We start from the raw sequence: 22,320 nt of genomic DNA on the forward strand, positions 1-22,320 counted from the left end.
TCAAAGTTTCTTAAATTTAGCAAAAAGAAAAAGAAGAAGAAAGGAAACAAGGTAACTAGACTCTGTCTCACGTGGGTTATATTTATTGTCCAAACATGTGAATGCAAAAAGAAGATTGCGCTCATCTTTTTTTTTCCCATTGCCATTAGACAGTGAGGCAACAAGCCTTTGTTTGGACTTTACTTTTGTTTTTTTTTCCTGTTTGGCTCTGATGGGTTTGCTGTCCCACTCCTTCCAATGGGATTTTCCTTTTGCAGCCATCTTTGGTCCAGCACTGCAACATTACAGCTGGAGGTCATCCTGAGCTGGACCAAGACTTTTTGTTATTCCTTATCACCCTACCCCAGCTAAGTATGATGTACTGCTTGACAAGCCACAGCACTCACTTATGGCCCATTCTGCTGATTAAATTTACCCCTAGCCTTCACTAGGCAGCGCATGAACCATAGAACATAGTCACCACCATTCCCCCTATATAATGCCCAACCCAATCCACCCCCTTTGAAAGGCTCACAATGTTAGGTGTCTGCAGCTCGTGATATTAATGAAACCTCCTGCATTTAAACTCTGTTCTCCCAGAAAATACTAAAAGAGACAAGATTAACATTCTTTTTTCTGTTGGACTTAATACTGTAGCGTACGCTCGGGCATCCACAGCACTGGCAACATCCCACTGGGCCTCCCAGTAATCTAGCAATTTAAATAAGTAAAAGCAAATGATAATTAAGAAAAGCAAACAGAAAGTCAAATTGTAAGGAAACCTGTATATACTCACTCCCATTCACTTTACACTTTATTGTCCTGCCCAGACCAGACCATACAGATTGGCTCTGCACCCTCACTGGGGTGATCTGGTTTTGATTTAGCCCCCACTCCATTTGCCTTCGGCTCACTCTACTCCCCTACTCTGCCCCCATTTCCCACCCACCCCCACTACTCCTACTTTTATTCTAACCCTTCAGCACCTGATCACACCTTGTACCAATCAACTACCTCACATCATTTACTCCATCCATGCCCCCTATCTGCCTCCCTACCTTAAACAAATACATAAAAGCAGCCAGCCATGCTTTCACGCCTGCCTCAATACTTGAACCTCAATACCATTAATACCAAACTACCACTCCCACAAAAAACACAACTCACCCTAGGATTTCTCTTCCTAACTTTCACATACCTAACCAATATCACAGCCATACATACTAACACACCATTAGAAAACACTATATTCCATATTACGCATACTCCTACAAAAACAAACTCACACATACATTTTCCTATTAGTCCTATACTATTTAAAGACAACTCAGTACTACACATAGACAAATTTCACATAACTACAACTTACACTAGAAACATATCATTTAGATCCAACTTAGAAATAGTACGCACAGTTAAACACATTCTGTTTATCACAAAGAGACTACTTATATCAGGTGACATACACCCTAACCCAGGCCCACTTAACACCCTACTCTCAACCAAACAAATCTCTGACATACTAATTCTTAACATCAACACCAGGAGTATATTCAACAAACTTCCTGACCGACATGCATTTATAACCCTTCTACTCCCCAGACATACTAACCATCACTGAGACTTGGCTAAAACCTAGCACCAAAAATGAAGAAATCCTCCCACCTGGATATAATATCTTAAGGTTAGATAGAGTAGGTAGGAAGTGAGGTGGGGTTGCAATTCTCTTCAAAAATACACTCAACATTAAAACTCTACAAACCCCTCTACCCAAATTTCAAAATGCCGAAATCTTAGGTTCAACTCTATATATAAACAATACCAAAAAAATCAATATTCTTTGCTGTTACATTCCCCCAGGAAACAACTCTCCCATTATTGAGGAAATTTTACAATGGATTTCAGTGAATCTTCCACAGGAAACCATTCTACTAGGTGACCTAATTACTGACTGGTTAGCCTGTAGCTCTACCAACCCCACTAACCACATTAATCTGTTTTTTCTCAACTCATTCAAGAACCCACTAGAATAGATAAAAAATCTATAATCAATCCAGCCTAGATTGGACACTAGTCAATTGCCCCAAATAAAACTACCAAACAGGTTGCCTACCAGATGGTCTCAGTGACCATCTCCTCACATTCCTCCTACATAAATGCACCAACATATCCAAGCCCATAATTTTTAGACAAGTCAGAGACAACCGCAAACTAAACATACAGGATCCTAACTGCATTCTAAGACATAGCAACTGGGAACCACTACAAACCCTAGGTTTAGACCTGGCCATAGACTACTTTAACAGTACTCTCTTAAATGTCCTGAATAGAGTTGCACCTATTAGGAAAGTTAGAATTAAGGCAAACTATGCACCATAGCTGAGTAGGGACACAAGTGCCTTACTAAAGTCAAGAGATAAAGCTTGGAAAACCTGGAAGAGGGATAACACTATCCTATCCAAACAAAATTACCAACAACTCAGAAATCACGCCAAAAAACAAAACATACTTGATCAAAAAAACTACTTCCTGGGGGCCCAAACCAAACACTCAAAAGATCCCCAAAAATGTTGTCATGCTATCAACTCCCTAATAAAACCAGGAAAAACTACCACTCCAGCTCCCTCTTCCATCAATAATAATACTAAGGACATAGCATCCCAATTCAGTCACCATTTTACAGAATCTATCCTAACCTTATCCTCCCAGTCCATCAATAATAATAATACTAAGGACATAGCATCCCAATTCAATCACCATTTTACAGAATCTATCCTAACCTTATCCTCCCAGTCCATCAATAATAATACTAAGGACATAGCATCCCAATTCAGTCACCATTTTACAGAATCTATCCTAACCTTATCCTCCCAGTCCATCAATAATAATACTAAGGACATAGCATCCCAATTCAGTCACCATTTTACAGAATCTATCCTAACCTTATCCTCCCAGTCCATCAATAATAATACTAAGGACATAGCATCCCAATTCAGTCACCATTTTACAGAATCTATCCTAACCTTATCCTCCCAGTCCATCAATAATAATAATACTAAGGACATAGCATCCCAATTCAGTCACCATTTTACAGAATCTATCCTAACCTTATCCTCCCAGTCCATCAATAATAATAATACTAAGGACATAGCATCCCAATTCAGTCACCATTTTACAGAATCTATCCTAACCTTATCCTCCCAGTCCATCAATAATAATACTAAGGACATAGCATCCCAATTCAGTCACCATTTTACAGAATCTATCCTAACCTTATCCTCCCAGTCCATCAATAATAATACTAAGGACATAGCATCCCAATTCAGTCACCATTTTACAGAATCTATCCTAACCTTATCCTCCCAGTCCATCAATAATAATAATACTAAGGACATAGCATCCCAATTCAGTCACCATTTTACAGAATCTATCCTAACCTTATCCTCCCAGTCCATCAATAATAATACTAAGGACATAGCATCCCAATTCAGACACCATTTTACAGAATCTATCCTAACCTTATCCTCCCAGTCCATCAATAATAATACTAAGGACATAGCATCCCAATTCAGTCACCATTTTACAGAATCTATCCTAACCTTATCCTCCCAGTTATCCAAAAACAGCCATACACATATGCCAACCAAATGCCCTGATAGCATTCCTTCCTTTATTCTCTCACCTGTTCCCACCTCTACAATTAAAACACTTCTTCTAAAACTGAAACCTACCACCCTCGCAGCGGATGGTCTACCCGCCAACTTCCTAAAAATTGCTTCTGAAACCTTATGGTACCCCATTTCTATCTTTATCAACTGCTCCATACAGGAAGCCTATATCCCTCAACTTTGGAAAGTGTCTTATATTATTCCTCTTCATAAAGGTGGAAATTCTTATGACTTTTCAAATTACCACCCCATTGCCATTCTATCTCCCTTATCTAAACTACTTGAGAAATGCATTCACTCTCAAGTTATGCAGTTCCTGAACTCACACAATCTCCTCGCCTTCACACAACATGGCTTCCGGCAAAACCACAGCACAACAACTGCTCTTCTCTCCTTTACTAATCTGGTCAGCCAGCACAGAAATAACAATAATTTTGTATCTGAAATATTCTTGGATCTTTGCAAAGTGTTTGATATGGTCTCACATCCCCTACTACTAGACACCCTGGCATCCCTGTCCTTTATCCCTTCCACTATTGCCTGGTTTAAAAGCTGTCTGTCAGATAGGCAGCAATCTGTCCAATGGCAAGGAATACAATCTCCTTTACTCCCAACTATCATAGGCGTACCACAAGGCTTGATATTAGGACCACTTCTTTTCTCCATATTTACTAATAATCTTCCTACCTTCACCCAGCATGCCTCACTTATACAATATGCTGATGATTCAACTCTTATCTGCTTCTGTTACTTTGGTATTTTCAGCGCTCTGGTGGAAAGTTACGGGTTGGGTTCAGGTAAGTGTGCGATTGTGTGAACGTGTGGTTTAGGGCGGGTTAGGTGAGTTAGGGTTAGGGCACAGGTCAGGTAAGTATGCGATTGTGTGGACGTGTGGGTTAGGGCGGGTTAGGTGAGTTAGGGTTAGGGCGCGGGTGAGGTGACTGTGCGATACTGACGGACTTTAGGGTTAGGGTTTGGGTTAAGGTAAGTGGATAGTTAGTGGTGTTTGTATAGTTTAGTGTAGGGTTAGGTGTTAGAGCTTACGTGTATGTGTGGATTGCTGTTTGTTTGGTGTGCTTGTGCTTTGTGTATGTGTTTTGGAACAGCAAATTTTTTCTCTAGGAAAAAATTCGCTGTTCCGAATGTTCAATGTTTTTTTTCGATTGCTAGGGTTTGATATTAGAACACTCGACATTTTCAATGTTCGTTCTAATATAGACCCAATCAGTAGCTTAAAATGTAAACTGAGTGAGCACTTCATAGTTGCCCAAGTACACTGTTGCATACTGGAGATATTCATTCCATTAACCATTTCTTCCTTGTCTGTTATTGCTATACCTTTGGTTAGGCTCCATTTGGATCCCAATAAATTTATGATAGTAGTGCATGTTGTTAGTGCAACAATGGCCAACAATAATTCATCTCCAAAAGCATTACAAACTAAAGTGAGGTCTCCCCTAACTCTGTGATAGGACAAGCAGTATAGGATCGTCCTCGGCTTGGTTGCACAATCAAATGGCTTCAGGTTGTCTGCACCTGTTATCCATTACCTTTGAACTTTTTCGATCTGGCTAATCAGGATGATTTACAGGGGGCCCAGACAGGATTTGAAAACTGTAAAATTGCTCTAATGGCTGACATAAACAATAGGATCATCAAAACAAATGAGATATTCCAAAGTGACCAGAAAAATCAGTTCTCCTAATATATTTGTTTTGATATACATTTGTTTTGTATAATGCCTGAATATTAGCTTCTTATCAATTCATACACCGATAAGAAGCTAATATTCTGGCATTATACTAAACAAATGTATATCAAAACAAATATATTAGGAGAACTGATTTTTCTGGTCACTTTGGAATATCTCATTTGTTTCTTATCAATTAATACACCGAACCCGCGGTGGTGGTGCTACGGTAGCGTTTTCACCTCACAGTAAGACGCTGTCTGGTTCGATTCTTAGCTAGACCGTTTTCTGCGTGAAGACATGCATGAATGGGTGTACCTTCATTGAAGGTTGTGCGTCAGGCCTGGCAAGCTGGTACATAAAAATCAACTGCCAATCATTAACGGACCTGAGTTCTGCTGTGGCGACCCCTAACCGGGAAAAGCCGAATGACACAAACAAACAAATCAATTCATACACCGAGGTCATCATTTCCGCATAGAATATTATATGACAGCATATAACTGGTGTTAAGATTCCTAGGCCCAGATATCATTAGGCAGGCAATAATCCATTTAGTTTCCCTCTCTATACACTTTGTTCATTTCAAAGCAAACTTTCAGATTATGGACTGAAAGAAAGGACTACAGTCTATTACTTGCTTTATCTTTACTAACCTACTGTGTCCATTTAAGAACATGCATATTTAGTCTGCTAACAATAAGGATTTTATTCCATGCATCCGAAGAAAATGAACAGTACCTGCAGATATTGATTCAGAAATTCTGGAGCAAACTTATATTAGGCCACTTTATGCTCATCAGGTTACTTGAGTGTCGGAGCTTAACAACTATAGGTCAGGTTTTTACAGAATAACTTAAAACTCTATAAGCATCCCAGTGTAAAATGTCTGGTGCTTAGTGGTCCAGATGAATCTTTAAAGCTCATACTGTGTATAATTTTATTTACTTTTTTCATTTTTTAACCAGGCAAATCCACTGGACCTAATTGCCTTTTTCCAAGGGCAGCCCAGGAACACTGTCTGGTTACATGACTTGCTCAGAGTCACATAGTGGCCAAATGGACTCTGAGGAATTTAGACTATAGATGTCCATTCACTTCATCAGTAATCCACAACTGAGTGTGGCTAATGCAGGATTTACCCTGAGATGGTCTAGCCTGATCACAAGATTAGCGCTTAAGGGATCAATCAAAAGGCAGCCATGGGTAGTCCTGCATTACCTCCCACCCAATCCACCCCCACCCCACCCTCACCCACCACACACACACACACACACACACACACACACACACACACACACACACACACACACACACACAGACACACACACAGAGAAGTGGATTATTCCAATTATATAATGTTGTTATTAAAAAAAACATTATTTACCTTGTAAAAGAATAGCATTATATATGCAAACTTCTCCCTTTTCTGCTGCCTTATTCAACTGGCAAAGACGTTCTACTGCACTGCACATATGATGGCCATGCATATTCTGATGCTTGTACATGTGATGGACATGTAAGCTCTGATCCTTGTATGTCATAATTTATTCATATATACAATTGTTCCATTTTGACTACCTACCTTATCTAATTCAAGGCTGTGAGGAGTTGGAGCCCATCTTGCTGAGTAATATGCTTGTACATGTGATGGATATGTATGTTCTGCTGCTTGCGCACGTGATGGATATACATGTTCTGATGCTTGTACATGTGATGGACATGCATATTCTGCTGCTTGTACATGTGATGGACATGCATATTCTGCTTGCACATGTGATGGATATGTATGTTCTGATGCTTGTACATGTGACAGATATGTATATTTTGATCAGCTTGTACATGTGATGGACATGTATGTTCTGATGCTTGTACATGTGATGAACATGTATATTCTGCTGCTTGTACATGTGATGTGCATGAATAGCCAATGCTTGTACAGTATACTAGACAGGATACAGAATGTGCCTATTTTTTTCTTTCAGGACTAAAGAAAGAGCATGCATCCTACTGTTTACCTGAGTATACTTGTGGGCTTCTGATATCCCCAGTTGTGAAAAGAATGGTCTTTTTTTAAATTTGTTTTGTTTTGCCAGTGTTTGTGGAAGATGCATGTTTGTCTTTCTCATCATCTTGTTTTCTCTGCTTAGTCAAGCACAGAAAATGGCATCTGTAGCTTTTGTTTATAATAGCTACAACTACCCAAGTTTATTCAAGTACATAAACTTAAAACCCAAAGTGAAGAAACACACAGTGTCCAATGGAGTAGTGCTGAAAAACAATTAGCCTGATTAAAAACGATAAAAGCAGGGTAAAATGAACTTGTTAACCACTTCCATTCCTGATTTTTACGGAACTTCCTCAGAACAACTGAAACAACAGAACCATCAGTTTAAATAGCTTAATTACATCATCGCATAATTTACATTAACCACTGAAAAACTATAATGGAAGGTAGTTTTTACAATAAAGTTTTTATGTACTTTTAAATCTACAAGTGTTATTTTTAAGGGAGGGAGTCATAAAGATCTTCAATGCTGTCGGCCTAAAAGCCTAACTTGTGTGATAGGTAAGTTATATGAAAAACATATCTCAAAGCTAATACCATCCAAACACCTTGAGAGATTTAATTTATACCATCAGGGATTTATAGCTGGGCACGCATGTATAGCAAAATGCCGACTGAGGGCTACTGCAAGCAGATAACCCAAATGTAATGACTGCAACAGTGAAACACGAAGAACATCTTACTTCAGTTCTTCATGACAATAGCGGATGCTGTGGGGAAGATTTCCCTGTGGATACAATCTTCCTAACTGTAGAAAAAGCATCTAACAGCATCTCATACAACACTATCATCAACCAGAGGAACTGAGTAATATCAGGCCTCTTTAGGTAAGTAATTTTTCTCACTCAGACTTGGTAATGTCCTATCAACTCCAAGTAAGATTTATTGGTGTGTTCCACAGAGTTTTGGGCCTTTAATAGTTTATGTATGTTTATGCTAGTATCAATCACATCTATTTGTTTTAAATTCACAGACAGCTCAAAATTAGTATTACCCATATCTGATGTTAATGACCATCCTTTAGAAAGAATTGGATAAATTAGCCCTGTTATCACTTGCCGATAATGTAGAGTTTAACATTAACAAAAATGTTCTTCATTTGACAGCTTATTTAAAGTATACCTGCAGACTATTGATGGTAACATTTTTTAAGAGAGTCAACATTACAAAGAGTTAAGTATTACTGAGACAGGTATTTTTCTTTCAGTGTACAGGAACAACTCAGATCTACAGAAGCAATAGTTTTGATTTTTGGAAGAACTCAAGAAGTATGCTGTGTTTACTCTGACTGTCTCATTTTAGTTTACAGCGAGAACCCACTAGAAACATTTACAGCTTTCAAATACTTGGGCCTTTGGTTAGACCAAAGTGTAGACATCCAACTGTACATCAAACATAACTACAATGAAATACAAAAAAAAAACTCTTTAGGGTATGGAAGATTTCAAACTTTCTGTCCCATTCAGACATAGAAGATGAAGGGATTTTGTTGGCCCGCTTAAGTTTATGGACTTCCCATTTATATCTTCAGTCTCAAAAAAACTTCCTAAATGCAATTCATCTCTCTTGCTCCAAGAACTGAGCATCTTTACTTAATATTTAAAACAATCTGACTGGATTCCATTCAAACAAAAGTCCAATTTTCTGCTACTGCTAAGTTCCCTTCTGGTTAAACTGAGGAACCTAAACCTTCCCTTTTCTGACTGGCAGAGTCTCAGCTAGATAGATGGTATACATTTTCAGATGCCAACCATATTATGCATCCTCTCTCCAAGCTCCCTGCACAAACAAACAAACAATGCAGTAATCATGCAGTTTCAGTTTTAGGACCTAAATTCTGTGAATCGTTTCCCTCAGCCGTAAGAGATATAACTCATTTTATTTTTATAAATTCAGGAAAAAACTTTCAATTAACACCTTCTTAAAGTTGCACAATATCAATGTTTCAAAAACACTAGATAACTTAACATTATAAAGAGATGTTTATAGTACCTTGAAACAGTTTACACGTGAGTATTCTTAGGACCACCCTTTACTCAGTACTACATAACTAAATGGGTGTACTTTTGAAGAATGAACGTTCACTACTTCGAACTTCAAAAGTACAACCACACTAACGTGAAAGTGTACTTTCGCGAACCCGCTATATCGAACGGGCTAGCAGTCATGGACCTTAGGGTTAGGGCACGGGTTAGGGTAAGGGGATAGTTAGTAGTGATGTCCCCTTACCTTGACCTGTGCCCTAACCCTAAGGTCCGTGACTATCGCACCACAGTGGAAGACATTCCAAATCGGGCTATGTCTTCCACTGTGGTGCAATAGTCACGGACCTTAGGGTTAGGGCACGGTTTAGGGTAAGGGGATAGTTAGTAGGGCTATCCCCTTACCTTGACCTGTGCCTTAACCCTAAGGTCCATGACTATTGCACCACAGTGGAGGACATAGCCCGTTTTTCAATGTCCTTCCTTGTAGTGCGGTAGGTTCAGTCTAGTGAGCTTAAGCGAAACTGCACTTTCGTTAAAGTGCACTTTCGCTTAAGTGGGGATGTACTTTCCCATTTCAAAAAAGTGAATTTTCGTTGTAGGAACGTACACCCAGCTAAACATATGTCTGCTAATACCCGCAGACTTTTTCAAACAGCCACCTTCACATCTATGTAATTCCACCTTTGCAGAACCCTTCCCCTTTCTCTGTCTTCCATTTGCCTCCTTTCAGTATATTTACATTGTAACACAGCAGAATACTAAAGATTGAAATAGTTGTTGCTGCTGGTTTTGTAAAATGCTAGTTAAAAGCATTTTGATTTAATGCACATAGTGCAATTATTCCTGTGTATTAGACTTCTTATGCGTCTCTTTTCCGGGGAACGGTTTTGGCTTGCTTCTTTTATGTTCGCAGTGTATGATGCCATGCATTGTAGTTTTAGTTCTTGTTAGTTTCATTCCCATGTTGAGCTGGAACGTGGTCCCATTCGATTAGTGCTCTGTGATGCTTCCATCTTTTGCATTTATACTCTTGTGGACATAAGACTAATAGAAATTAGTATAAAATTTAGCAAAAAATGAGTTCAGTGCAGTTTTCATTCAGTTCTAAAGGCTGAAAACATTACCACTGCACTTCAACTAGAGACCTAAGAGGTGAGTCATTTCAAGTCTACAGGCATCCACCCATCCACAACCCCTTTTTCCTATTTTTGCACATGGGGCCAGGGTGTCACTTCAACAGAGACAATCATCTGTTGCCAAGGTTTACACCACCAAGTGGCTACCCCTTCTGCAGTAGTTATTCCACACCATAAACTCATACTCACATCTATGGCTAACTTAGAGTGTCCAATCCACCTGCTGCATGTCTCTGAAATCTGGGAGGAAATCCAGAGCACCCGGAGGAAACCCATGCGAACAAAGGAAGGACATGCAGATTCAGCACAGAAGGCACCCCATCTGAGAATCAAACCACTTGCTGTGAGGTGACAGCAGTATCCACTGTGCCACTGCGCTGCCCTATGGTATGTATGCATAGCATAAGGATTGCAAGTAGTTTTAACATTAACATATCATCAGATAGAGTTAATGCTAGAAATTATGTCATATAGATATTCCAAAATTATGTCATACAAAGATTCCAAAATTATGTCATATAGATATTCCAAGGGGCAGTCAATAAAATGCTGTGAGGGCTACTAAGTTACAAATGCATTACCCATGGAGATAAGGGAGGCTTCAACTTTGTCCTTATTTAATACAAAGCTTGACTAGTATGTTGACAAATTCAAATTAAAACTTTTGTTTGCAGGACTCAGGCTCCTTGATGATCTGCTGCGAGTTTCATACTCTACCTTTGAACTTTGAAGATCTTCAGTTGGAGTATGAACATTTGTATCTTGTACACATTAGTCAGTAATTCCAGCTAATGGAACACTGATCTGAGTGAATATGGAGAACAAAAAGACACATGAAGTACTACGTCCGTTCACCTTAACTTGACAACCTGGGTGCATATCCAGTTAATCTTTTTTATGTTCTTCATATTGGTCACTGCTGCAGTAGCCTTAGCTATATGGGATATATCCTGTCAAAGATATAACAGCCAGCCAGCTTCCAAAGCTTCAGGACAACTTCCATGTGCCAGACTGCAAGCAGCTTGAGCTGAGCTGACTAAAAGACAAGCTTTGACATGAACCCTTCAAAGCTTTACTGTCACAAAAGAGTACACACCTCTGAGGCTTTTGAGGATCAACAGTCAGCTTATGCTTTTGTTAGTTGGGCAGATAAGTTCCCTTTGGGGAACAAAAACTTCCATTTTGTTATTTTTTACTCATATTTTATTACTTTTCTCTTCAGGAAAGTTATTTTAAAGCTAAGTGTTGTGTTTTAATGGATTTTCTTGAGACTGTAACATACTTTTAAATTCAACACTCGTTTCTGACAGTTTAAAAGTAGTTATTTCTAACTGATAAACTATTTTCTGTGGAGACATTGTGTTTATGTTAAGGTTGTGGTGCGGTGCTGCCATATTGTTTGAAAGTGCTTCTTAATCTGTCTTTTTCTGCCAAAAAAAAGTAACTTTTGTGGACTGGAAGTTTTACTGGCATTGTTGCTTGATTTTCCCAGGACAGAGGCACCATTATCAGCTTAACCATCGAACAGATTGTCCCTCCCATGGTCGGTCCTTCTTCCCACCACAAGAAAGAAAATATTTAGCAAAAAGCCTTTGCCACCACAGCAGGGTAGCATTTTGCCTCAGCTGTAAGTGGGTGACTCCGCTTTAGCCATTTGTTGTACCTCAGACCACTCACCTTTTACTCTGTATCCCTCTGCTGTAGCACTTAGAGCCACTATGGACCAGAGGTTAACCATGTCCACTGTGGCTGTAGGGGTCCCTTCAGTGGGCAAGGGAGAACCACTCTTGTCAGTCCTGTTGTTGTCCATCCCTGGGGAAATAGCAGCTGCCATTAGTAACACATTTGGCCCCATTTTTCTTGTAAAAAAACAACAGAAAACCAAGCAAATATCTACTCATCCTCAAATTTCTTTAGACAGGAGCAGTTTACTGGGACTGGTTCAGGGTATGATTCAGGCTATTGATCCTTCTTGTAAAGTAGTTTCTCGTAAACGAAAGACGGATGCCTCCTTTCCTGAAGAGATTCAAGATTCTGAATCTGAACAGGAAGTTGCAGGGAAAGATTCAGGGTTTTGTCCTCAGATTTCCGATTCTGACTCAGCGAACTTTGTTTCTGATCCTCCCTGTGTGGCTTTCTTTTTCTCTGAGACTATTGATAGAATGTGCCAGTGTTTTCAACAGGAGAACACTGGGGTTTCTCTGTCCCAAAAATACTATGAGTTGTTACAGAATGAGCCCCTCTTGTCCTGTCTGCTTTAGAGGCTGTGTCTTACTGCATGGAATTTTCCATATAGTTAGACATCTGTCCCTAAAAGGGCAGAAAGGATGTATAAAGTTCTTCAGTCTTTTATATTTTTAAACATTATCCTCAAACATGACCCAACAGCTGTAGCCTTAGTTGACTCAACTGCTGCTAAGCACTTAGTTAATTCCAATCCTACTCTTTTAATAAGGATGTAAAAATTATTGATAGATATGGGAAAAGGGTATACTTCTGCAATTTTAAATTTCAGAATTTTAAATGATCAGGCTCATATGTTAAATTTTATTCTAAAATATTGTGAAATTATGAGGGATGCCTATCTACACTGTATGTATCGACAAGGAGACACTGTTGCCTAAAGGTCTGCTTCAAACACCAAAACCAAATGTACTGAAGACAAACTGGAACAGACCACCACAATAAATGGATAAAATCACAAGTCTTTAATCGGACTTAATCGGACAAGCGCTTTCGCGTGTACAACACGCTTCTTCAGATCCTTAAACAAAACTAAATTCTAAAATGCAATACTTATACATTCTAAAATAGACACACCTCTCCAATATAGTGTGCAGCTAATTAAACAATTAACAAATGAATAGTTAATTAATCAACTAATCAATTAGGTAATCTGTTCTGCAGTGCTGAAAACTTCTGATATATTATTCATCAACTTGAAAACTGTTCAAAATAGTTAAAACATATATAAATAACTTAAATACACATCAGACTTAAATAGAACTTGAGATCAAAGATCATATTAAACTCTCTTAAGCATAAAATGCACACTGACAACAAACATCTCATAAAATGCAGTAGGAAATGTATCATAATAAAAAACACATGTATTTAACAGCAAAAAAAAAAGGATGAAAAAGAGGATGAAAAACACGTAGCCATAACAGCCACAATACACGTGGGCAGCAGCGACACATACAAATGAGCAAAAGCATAAATCACCCATCAGCTTACTCAACAATACCTTCAAAATAGTCTAAGATCCACATCCAATGACTACAATAACTGAAATCCAACACTCTATAATAAATCGCTAGATGTATATAAGAAACCTAGCAGCTCATACTGAAGTCATGTTCATTTCTCACTAAATTAACAATCATGATGTTAAGAGTTCCATCCACAACACTACAATCAATATAGAAGAGCACTGAAGTGAGCTGTTAACATCCAGCTTCAACCATCCACATACCATACTTGATAGTCTCCCATAATCACCATCTATGTCCAGCTGCCATAACTAACCGCTACTCCACCTCAGCGGGATAACAAATTCATGCATCCGTTGGCGCACTGGCTGAAAAAATTACTGTTATACTATTGCAGCCTGATACCATAAAAACCATCCAGACGCAAATGTGCGTTGTATACAACCATCCAAGAATAGACAGATACTTGACTGTCTCATATTCCATCTATAAACACGCAATGTCTCCGCCAAACTATGTCACAAAAATATTTCGCAACAACATAGACGTCAACTTAAAGCAGATTCTAATCATCCGATCACCCATTGCAAAGAATCTATGTATCCGACATAGATGTATCTAACTTAGATGTATCAACACCGTCAGCCACCAGCAAATGAAAAAACACCAGCGAATGAAAAACAACCGCCAGCCACCAGCTGGAGAAAAACATCATCACCCGTTATATATATGGCTTGGGGTATATACTGCCTATAAGTAACGAACAGTTGCAGAAATGTGTCAGATACAGCCTAATGAATGAGTTATAAAGTCATAGCTAAAATCTACAATGTAATGCGTCAGGCTGTCTGAAAACATATATACAGATCTAAATATGTCTCCTCTGCTGAAAACAGAGTCAAATGCATATACAATAGGTTAAAACCTATATAAATAGGTGGTAACACATGACCCCTCAGTTGGACTATTATAACCAACTTTGTGGACGCATCCATAAAATAGCTGGCATCTCTAACTTCATAACTTTTCAAAAGACGAAACAAATCAAAGCCTATCTAAAACCCCACCCGTGGCCTCAATTTTCACATAACGCTCCCTTATAGACGAATGAATGTAAAAACATGTGATACCAGAACTAAAAACGTCTATATGTATATTATGCTACTATGGTATGTATAACTGAAATACAAGCCTGTATATAGACACATGTACAGATATATTTGCGTGTGTATATATTTTAACCTACTAATGGTGTGTCCAACTCCCATACAAAGTACATTCACCCGCAAAAATCTAGTAGAGATATAATCCACGTTCCATGAATATGCAGATGTGTACAGCCAATATGAACATGTACATATAGCTAAATCAATACTAATATTCCACAACTAGAAATGTGTACCTAGATGTATTTTTCAAAAGAATAGCTGTACCTTAGCCACCACTTATTTGAGTGAACGTGCCTTTAAAGGGGCCCTAATGCTCACATATTGATTTAACCCCGGCTCATGTTGGGCCTTGAGTTTAAAAATCCAACTCAATTCCACTTGTTCCAGGTCATTGAATATGTCCCCTTCCCTCTTACTAGGTGTCACCTTCTGTAGAACCCTGAATCTAAAAGAGTGTCCCCGATTTGTCGTAATATGTTTCACACATTTGGCCCCATTTTTCTTGTAAATAAACAACAGAAAACCAAGCAAATATCTACTCATCCTCAAATTTCTTTAGACAGGAATAGTTTACTGGGACTGGTTCAGGGTATGATTCAGACTATTGATCCTTCTTGTAGAGTAGTTTCTGGTAAACGAAAGACGGATGCCTCCTTTCCTGAGGAGATTCAAGATTCTGAATCTGAACAGGAAGTTTCTGGGAAAGATTCAGGGTTTTGTCCTCAGATTTCTGATTCCGACTCAGCAAACTTTGTTTCTGATTCTCCCTGTGTGGCTTTCTTTTTCTCTGAGACTATTGATAGAATGTGCCAGTGTTTTCAACAGGAGAACACTGGGGTTTCTCTGTCCCAAAAATACTATGAGTTGTTGCAGAATGAGTCCCTCCTGTCCTGTCTGCTTTAGAGGCTGTGTCTTACTGCATGGAATTTTCCATATAGTCAGACATCTGTCCCTAAAAGGGCAGAAAGGATGTATAAAGTTCTTCAGTCTTTTATATTTTTAAACATTATCCTCAAACATGACCCAACAGCTGTAGCCTTAGTTGACTCAACTGCTGCTAAGCACTTAGTTAATTCCAATCCTACTCTTTTAATAAGGATGTAAAAATTATTGATAGATATGGGAAAAGGGTATACTTCTGCAATTTTAAATTTCAGAATTTTAAATGATCAGGCTCATATGTTAAATTTTATTCTAAAATATTGTGAAATTATGAGGGATGCCTATCTACACTGTCTTCTTGTGATAAAAATCTGCTTTAAATAACTTATTTTTTCCATTGCACAGGTCAGTTTTCATTGTATACAAACTGTGTGTATAACTCTGTTGATTCTTTCTCCAGGGCTATGACCACTGGTATGGTTTTAAGGAGGCTTGCCTATGACCACTGGTATGGTTTTAAGGAGGCTTGCCTATGACCACTGGTATGGTTTTAAGGAGGCTTGCCTACGACCACTGGTATGGTTTTAAGGAGGCTTGCCTATGACCACTGGTATGGTTTTAAGGAGGCTTGCCTATGACCACTGGTATGGTTTTAAGGAGGCTTGCCTATGACCACTGGTATGGTTTTAAGGAGGCTTGCCTATGACCACTGGTATGGTTTTAAGGAGGCTTGCTTGGCTGCATTCTCAGAGCCTTCCAGATGATGTTAAAAATGAAATTTTAAATTCTCCCTTGGATATAGATTTAGTATTTGGCCACTCTGCTGCAGAGGTGATCAAAAAGTGTGATGAAAGGGATAACTTGATCCAGGGAATCTCTAAGATTTTTCGGCTCTCCTTTTCCAAATTGCCTAAAGGATTTTCTTTCTCCTCACCTCATTTTGGCAAAAACAGAATACACAGTCTCAACAGAATTCAGGTAAACAGACATTTAGGAAGTGCCAAGGAGGTTCCAAAACAAAGTCTCAAACCTCCCAAAACCAAGGACCCCAAAAAAGTCTAAATGGCTATTTAAAAGACCTTGTGACCCCCCCCTTCCACCCTGGCCCTCTTTCTCTGCCAGAAAGTCGGAATCCCAATTTTCTCTTTAGCAACAGATTGTTTCAGACAAATGAGCTCTGAAAATCATTCATCAGGGTTACAGATAGCAGGAGAAAATTCCTCCTTTCCAAGGGGTCATTCCTCATCCCACAGATCAGACTGGTTTGTTTCTTTCTGTTCTTCATCAATGCTGCCCAAAGAAGTAATAGAACCAGTTTCTCCTTCACAGGTGGGGAATGAGTTTTATTCAAGGAAGTTCCAAGTTCCAAATAAAGAAAACACTTGGAGACCAGTTCTGTACATTTCTTCACTTAACATATTGTCACTTCACAACTTGTTGCCTCTTCTTCATCTTTCAGGTTTCTTTATAACATTAGACTTAAAGGATACTTATCATCACATTCTTATACATCCAGACATCAGGCGTTTCTTAAGGGGTTTGTGTGTCTGGTTCACATTATCAGTTTTCTGCCTAACCCTTTGGACTATACACTGAAACCAAGAGTGTTCACAAGTGTATAGCGCCAGTTATAGCTCATTGCAGGCTACAGTGTATCCACATTTTTCTGCATTTAGATGACTTGTTTATCTTTGCAGAGACTTTTTCAAAATGGCAGGACTCTCTCTCTTGGGCAAGAGATCTCTTGCACAAGTTGGGATTCCAAGAGAACATTCAAAATTATTTTTTTCACTCCCTTACATAGGACTGAGTTCCTGGGAAATCAACTAGACACCTCAGTTCAAAGATATTTTCCTCCACAAGAAAATATAGATCTTTATTTAGATCTATTTCTAAGATTTTCCACTCAGACGTCAATCGCTGTGAGGGAATACCTACAGATTTTGGGTCTCATGGCATTTATGATTCTCATGATACTTCTGGCAAAACTCCACGACAAACATACAGTGGTATCAGGTATACAGAAGAGAAATCACTTGGTGGAGACAACAGATATCCTTAAATCAAAGTCTTCTCTTCTGCCATTCTCCAAAGAAATCAGTTCCCACAGATATTTCAGACTTTGCTTGGGGAGCAGTTTAAAGAGAGATAAAAGTGCAGGAGGTGTGGGATACCAAGGACAGATGCAAGCACATAAAAATCAAGGAGATGCTTGCCCTGATCAAGGCAGTCAGTTCTCCAAACCACCTTTGCTCCCTGGGACATCTTCAAGTGGTTACAAACAATAACACAATGATGTGGTACACCAGCAGCAAGGGGTAACCAGGTCATACCCCCTTTGCAGACTAGCTATGTCACAAGCATCCTACATTCTGTCAGAGCAAAATTGTGTGGCAGGTCCAGAACAGACCCTCATGAATGGAAACTATATCTGGGGTCTTCCAAGATTTGATCCATCTGTGGGAAGTTTCTCAACTAGTCCTCTATGAACAATTAACTGGAAAAATTTTGTTCTAAGACCATATCTCTCCACTGTCCAGATTTTTGCAGAATGTCCAGATTTTTGGCTCATATTTTTGGTCTGTTCCTCATAACATTTGCAGTTTTCTGGCAAGTCACTGGGATGGTCTGAGGATTAAGTCACTAAATAATTACATACATTTGAGTTTCAGACTTCAAATTTTTCAGAAAATGTATGATAAAACAAACCCTGTTATTCTAGCAACTTTCTAAGTTTATAAGAGCACTATTTAAAATATGTCCCTATTTTTGGCCTTTGTTCCCCCCATTTTGTTGGGCTCTGTCCAGATTTCTTGCACTAAGAGGATGAGAGGTATGTCTAGGACTCCATGAAGGCCTGGAAGACAGATGCCTTTTCCTTTCCTTGGACAGGAATGCTCCTGTATGCCTTTCCACCCTTACCACTATTATTCAAGGTACTTCTGAAGATTCAGAAGAAATCCCCGAAGATAATTGTGGTGACTCCCTTCTGGTCCAGGCAATCTTAGCTATCCCTTCTTTTGGAAATGGCCAGGGGCAATTACTACAAAATTCTTCACAGAAGGATCTACTCACATAAGAACAGGGTGCTTGATATACCCTGACATCAATCATCTTCAGTAGACTGCCTGGATGACAGGGTCTTAATTCCTTTTAGGCACCTGTTTTCTGAGCACGTGCAGCAGGACTAATGGAAGCAAGAAATCCTGCTACTAGTAAATCATGTGTTAACAAATGAAAAGGTTTTCTAGTTAATGCCAACAACATAACCAGCACCCATTCAGGGCTAGTTGTTCTCTGATTTTACAATATTTTTCTGAGTTAGTATCCCTTGAGCTTTCTTATTCCTCTGTCAAGATTTATTTATTGGCTACTTCAACATGTCTGCACATGGATCCTCCTCTTTCAAGGCAGTCACATGTCAAAATGCTCTTGAAAGGGGGTTTGCATAATAGGCCTCCAAGTAAACTAATTACCCCACCTTGGGATTTTACTTTTGTGTTAGAGAAGCTAACACTTGCTCCATCTGAACCAGCTAATCTGGCTGCTCTCTCTTCCTCCATCCCCCTTGTTTATTTGTGTGTTTTTTATGCCAGGGTGTGGACATTTATTTTTTGTTACTCCTAGTCTTGTCCTTTCAGGGAGCAGCCTCCCTCTCTCTGCTGGCAGGAAAGTTCTGAAGGACTTTGCACCCAGACTTATCTTTTGGTCAGCTCAGCTCAAGCTGCTTGACATTTTGGGCATGTTGAAGGTGCCCCAAAGCTTTGGAAGCTGACCAGCTCTTATATCCTTGGCAGGGTATAACTCATATAGCTAAGGCTACTGCAGCAGTGATCATTCAAACATCTGTTATTATGCTAAGCTCAAATTATACAACTGTACGTTTCCCAAGCTATAATATGAATTAGGTACTCATTGTACAAAAAATATCCTTCTCTTTCCTTCCAGATGCTATAAAAACTACTGACTGTGTTTCATCTTCCAAATGCTGAAACACGATTTTGTAAGAAACAAAAAAAATGAAATTTTTTATGTTTAGAAACTGTTTTCTCAAACAACCATGGCAAATCTATTACACTAGAGCATTTATTCAGAGCAATTAGTGACATTTGAAAGTAGTTTGCAGTAAATAAAAAAGTTACATAAGACACTGAGGGATATTTTTTTTTCTGAATTGAACTTATAACAGCAGCAGATGTTACATATTTATGTTTTACAGCCTTCTTCCCCACAGTAAACATATATTTGTAAGTTCCAAAAAAATAAAATAAGAGAGTTATGATTTTCAGTTGACCTCAGAATTATGAGGATATAAATTTCTTGCTGTCCTTTGGACATATTTTTATTTTCAGTCACTTGTATTCAACAATGCATTGGTTTTAAAGTTTGCTGAATGAAACATGACTAAGAAAGAATGCAATAATATAGCAATAACCCACGCCTGGGTGTGGGTAATGCTAAATTTACCCACGGTTGGCGTGGTTTGGTCCCGGGCTGGCCCGAGGGACCAAACAAAGCCAACCGTGGGTAAATTTAGCATTACCACCCAGAAGTGGTTATTGCTATTATACCATGACATTATTTAAGAAAAGAAACTATTACTTTTCTTAAATAATGGCATAGTATAATGCCTGTTTACTGCCCTTCCGCAGATGTCTTGGCATCGCGGCGGTTCTGATGTACTGCGCCTGCGCAGTACATCAGAGTTGAGCAAAAGCAACGGAGAAAGCAAGTACTCCGTTGCTGTTTTTAGTGTCTCCCCATGTTAAATGAGCTTAACATAGCGAGACAGTTTTAAAATAAGCAACGGACATCTCCGTTGCTTATTTTAAAACTGTCTCGCTATGTTAAACTCATTTAACATAGCGAGACTAAAAAGCAACGGAGATCTTGCTTTCTCGTTGCTTTTAAACACTCGCTATGTTAAATGGGTTTAACATAGCGAGACAGCTTTAAAATAAGCAACGGAGATCTCCGTTGCTTATTTTAGCTGTCTTATGTTAAACCCATTTAACATAGCGGGACAGTGTTTAAAAAAGTTATACTAATGGAAAAAGTCCGGCGACGGACCTTTTTCCATTAGTATAACTCGATTTACAACGGGCACGCTGGCCAATCAGCGTGCACGTTTTGGGGGGATCATGGTATAATATGCCTTTCAAAACAGAGCAGCTGACTTTTAAGCTTGACTCCCAAGTTTACACATACCAGTTGCATACATTTCTCATGCACATCAGATCTCAGTAGTTTGTCAGTACAACTTCAAGACAAGAAACACATACAACTGTCAACATTACGTGCTGAGCTATGTCAGTTCAAAAAGCAAATCATTACCGCATGCTGAATATAAACACTGAAGTGTGTAATAGTGCTTGAATATAGTTAAGATGCCTTAGATGCCAAAGGTTCTGTACTAATAAACAAATGCCATCTGTGACTTGTCAAAAATATGATCTTATGTTTGCATTAAAGAGACTGAAAAAAAGTGGAAAAACAATAAAGAAACAAATGTGAAATGCAAACATCCCCCCAAGGTTTTGTTGTAAATCTGTTTACCAGACAGAACATTTTAATAACAAAACAACTCATATTATTATGTTATTTATATTTTATTCAGCTGCTCTTACTGTAACTGTCTTCTACCTTCTTTATTACCTTAATTTGCTGTTCCGTGTGCTCTTAAGTGTCCAAGTGCTCTTATTCTGCATTTATTACAGCTTGTTAATAGCCTGATTAGCACTTGTGCTTCAGGCCAGTTATTTTACATTTAGGGTTTTTGTGGACAAACCCTTATCAAACCCTGCTCTCCATAAGTCCACAAAGTATTCAGAACACTATGTCTGGGCAATTATTATCAGTTTCCCCTGTCAGCCTGGTCGACATGGACATACTGAGACAGTGTAGCAACTGCCTGATATTTAGGGACAGTCCCCTTCCCCTAGCACATAATTCTTCTACTTGCGAGAAATGCATCTACACCAGTAAGCTGGAATCCATGGTCTCTTGCACCAGTCAGTACTCTTGACAAAGAGGAGATTGCCAGCACAAACACTACACCACCCACATCACAGATTCACACACCCATCTATGCAGGGATCATCAACAAAAACTTACATAAACAACAGAGACCCCCAAAACACACACACACAAACGCACACACAAACATTCCACACACAACACCAATCACATCACACACAGTAGTCAACACACCAGTGTCTCACAAACACAGTCCATTAGGTATAACAATAAACCAACGCAGCCCATAAGGAATAACAATAAACCAAACATAATAGTCATTGGCGACTCAATAGTGAAACACACTGATGTCCCCCTCACCAGACTCAGCAAAGGGAAGGTCACAGTCAGCTGTTTGTCAGGTGCTAGAATCTACCACATCGTGCACGCACTTAAGTCTCTCCACAACATGTACAAGTATGACTGTCATTGTCCATGTTGGTGTGAATGACTTGAGATGTACCTCCCGGGACTATATGAAGAGAGACATGACTGAGCTCTCAGAGTATGTGTCCA

The 22,320-nt window shown here is 39.0% G+C and overlaps 1 protein-coding gene across 1 annotated transcript in view; it reads right to left on the reverse strand.

Moving 5' to 3' along the window:
* The window catches only part of FBLN5 (fibulin 5), an 861,728-nt gene that overhangs the window by 405,804 nt on the left and 433,604 nt on the right, over window positions 1–22,320 (reverse strand). The gene's annotated exons all lie outside the window — the stretch shown is intronic.

This window comes from Protopterus annectens, chromosome 6.part0 (assembly GCF_019279795.1).
Source record: "Protopterus annectens isolate FY-2018-M chromosome 6.part0, PAN1.0, whole genome shotgun sequence".
NCBI lineage: Eukaryota > Metazoa > Chordata > Ceratodontiformes > Protopteridae > Protopterus > Protopterus annectens.